The 3,274-nt window shown below is 42.3% G+C and overlaps 1 pseudogene; it reads left to right on the top strand.

Annotated features, from left to right (window-relative positions):
• Positions 1-565: 565 nt before the first annotated feature.
• Positions 566-2,037, top strand: LOC101852741 (annotated as a pseudogene).
• Positions 2,038-3,274: the final 1,237 nt, after the last annotated feature.

The following is a 3,274-nucleotide window of genomic DNA, read 5'->3' as shown; positions in this document are numbered from 1 at the left end:
CGCCAAGAACGTTTGTCTCCCTTGATTAATTTCCGCAGTTGCGGTCCCCTCCCTACAGAGATGTCCTTCCAGAAAATTGCGCGTTATAGTTACGGCCCATACATGCATGTGAGTGGATTGTTGTAGAACGGGGACACCGTTGGTTTTAATTGACAGAATGAGGAATAATTACTGAGCCCTTAACGCTGGCATACTGACTTCTCTCAGACTACTAGGAGGAATTCAAAGAAACTGGAAGCTAGAACAGGATCAAATGAGCAATATCAGTGCCTCAACTGGATAAAGTCATATGACCGGGCGGGGCACTTCAAGCATTTTTAGTTTGGTAGGAAATAATTTAGAATTTTCCCCGGAGTGGCCTACTCTCAACGATTTTGGACCACCAAGAGACCTTTGACGGGCGCAACGCACGGAATCTCCTATATTTTTTGAGTCTGCATCCGAGAAGGCTAGGTGTTAGTTCTTACCTACCCTGAGATCAGGGGTGTGGATGAAAGACTGCAGTAAGAAGGAGCCAAGGAGTAGCAGTAGAAATGCAGCAGAAAGAGTCACGAGCCCAGAGGAGGAGGCATGGAGAGGGGGTTAGTGGAGGCGAAAGCAGATGACAGAACATCGTTCTAGACAAATCGTTTTGAACACAAAATGCCTAGCAAAAGTACTATCGTCGTAGGAGATATTTCCTTGTGGTTCGTCTGTTCCACTGTGGGTGGAGTTCCGTGTAATCTCCCTTAGAATAAAGCTCAAAGTAACCCGTCTCTTAGATATTTAATCAGCTTTGTTTGGTTTGATTGATATTTAAAGAAATTTAAATGTTGGTGTATTTACGCTCCCATTAAACACAATTTAGATTATTTAGAAGGCAGGTTTCGGACCCAGCTTGTCGAGAGGAACCTGGGTGGAAAGGGGTGGTGCAATATCCCAGCAGAAAGACTGTAATACTCGATAAAAAAAAGTCCCCACTTTGGATACAAACTCCGGTCTCCTGTGAAATGGTATACGTTTAACGCCTCTATCAACACTTCGATTATTTAATCGGCGTGTTGCTCTCCTGTCTGCGACAGCGAAGTGCCCAGAACTCCGTCACAAACGTTGAAGCCTTGGTTTGAAGATACAGCCCAAACGTTGTTTTTTGTTTTGTTTTTTAAAATGATTTTTTTTGGGCTGGTTTTCTTTTGTTTGCCCGAAGACAACATACCTGTGGTGAAAGAATGTTGTATGATGATTTAAGACTTTCCCTGGTATTCCCCTCTCAAATTAGACAAACATGTAATTTGTTTTACTTTTCTCTTTCACAGATTGAACATATTTCAAGGGACTTGGTTTCGGTGAAGTCGTCAATCTCCTTTTATCCTCAACGTTTCCACAGCCCTCAGAATAGAAATTTCCAACAAGCCAAAGCCTACATAATGAAGGCAAACACGATGTTTATCATTCTGTGCCTCACCCTCTCCACTCTGTGCGTAAGTTCACAATTTACCTCTGTACTTGGGAAAATCTTCGTCACCAACAGAGCAGTAAAATCGTCATCATATGAAAAATATCCTTTCGATCTTTCTAAAGAAGACGGCGCTCAACCCTATTTCATGACTCCGAGACTACGCTTCTACCCCATAGGCAAAAGAGCTGCAGGGGGAATGGAGCAGTCGGAAGGACAAAATCCTGAAACTAAAAGCCACTCATGGAGAGAACGGTTTGTCCTAACGCCTTCGCTTTTGAGTCTTGGTGAGTCACTCGAGTCCGGAATCTCGAAACGAATCTCCATCAACCAGGATTGAAGGCTATCACAGACATGCTGCTTACAGAGCAAATCCAAGCAAGGCGAAGGTGTCTCGCTGCCTTACGCCAACGTCTCTTGGATTTGGGTAAGCGGGATTCTGACGTCAGTCTGTTCAACGGCGACCTCCTCCCCAATGGGAGGTGCAGCTGAAAACGATAAGCAACCTCTTGGACTAATGGAACAGTCTGTAAAGCGAACGACACAAACCCAAACGGTGTCGGTAGGGTCGTAAAACATTAAACATTTTACAACCAAAACTTTGTCTAGTGGTTGGTTGTTGGTTTTTTTGTCCTCCCTGGTCTTCCAAACAATTCTAGTCTCACTTATTCTACTTGTCTTTACTTTCGCCCTAATTTCTTTTTTTAAAGTCACGTGTTCCTTCCCTTGAAACTTGGATGTGAGTAATATATTAAAATAGCTGGGCCCCCTTTCAATGAAAGGAATGATCAGTGCATTATCATCAACTGAAAGTCATTTGCCTACTATATTTACAGTGTACTGGAATGGAGCAATAAATCTTGAGAGATGCAGAAATTAGAAGGTCTAGATATAATATACTCTCAAAACAAATTGCGCCTCGCAAAATATCACTTCAGGCACCTCCATAGTGAAGGACAGCTACGCAGATTTGTTTCGTTTCTCAGTGGAAAAATCACAAAGGCCAAAGAAGGACGGGAACTTTTTGTGAAATATATTTGTCTAATTTAGGAAATGAATAAATAAAAATGCAGGCTCCGTCTTGGGGACCTATTTATCTTTTTGCAGGTAATTGCCAACTTTCAACTTTGTAGCTCTCGCAGTTATAAGGGGAAAGGGACACATTATGTGTTTCCAAGTCGTCAACTATATACTAGATGTGTAGATTGATCCTCTATTCCGCTTCGCTTTCGTGGTTGTGCATTACAGAATTTCAAAGGTGTGGAAGCAGTTCGCACGGCTACTGAACAGAAACTACTTGTTTACTATGGCGTCTTAGAAGGCGAACTTTCCCAAGACTAGATCTAAACGAAACTAAAGAAAACTGAAAATTAAACTACAGTGACTTCAGGCTCATTAATAAAACTGTGCACCCTTTAAATGATTCTGATTTTTTTTTATAGTAGAGGATTTTGCGGCGCTGGCAACTGCATACGGTCATATGAGCACCAAAGGGTGGGTGTCAACAGAGAAGTCTTTACAGGGAATCAGACTTATTCTGCTCACCTCTCTAGCTTCAACAGCACAAGGTCTGCTTCGACTATCAAGGCACCCAAGAATAGTAGGTCACAAGAGAGTGACAAACATACTAAAGAAGTAGAGGAAAATGACAATAGTAAGGATTAGGAAAGAAAAAGCAGCACTTCCCTGTTGTAGGTCAGGAACAGTTATGAGTGCATGAGAGAGCGAGACAGCGAGACAGCGAGAGAGAGAGAGAGAGAGAGAGATAGATAGATAGATAGATAGATAGATAGATAGATAGAGAGAGAGACTGAAAGAGTAAGAAAGGAGAGTGAAGGA

The sequence above is a fragment of the Aplysia californica genome, unplaced genomic scaffold, assembly GCF_000002075.1.
Source record: "Aplysia californica isolate F4 #8 unplaced genomic scaffold, AplCal3.0 scaffold01019, whole genome shotgun sequence".
Taxonomy (NCBI): domain Eukaryota; kingdom Metazoa; phylum Mollusca; class Gastropoda; order Aplysiida; family Aplysiidae; genus Aplysia; species Aplysia californica.
Note: the sequence above shows the minus strand (reverse complement) of the source record. Positions and strands in the feature narration are given on the sequence as shown.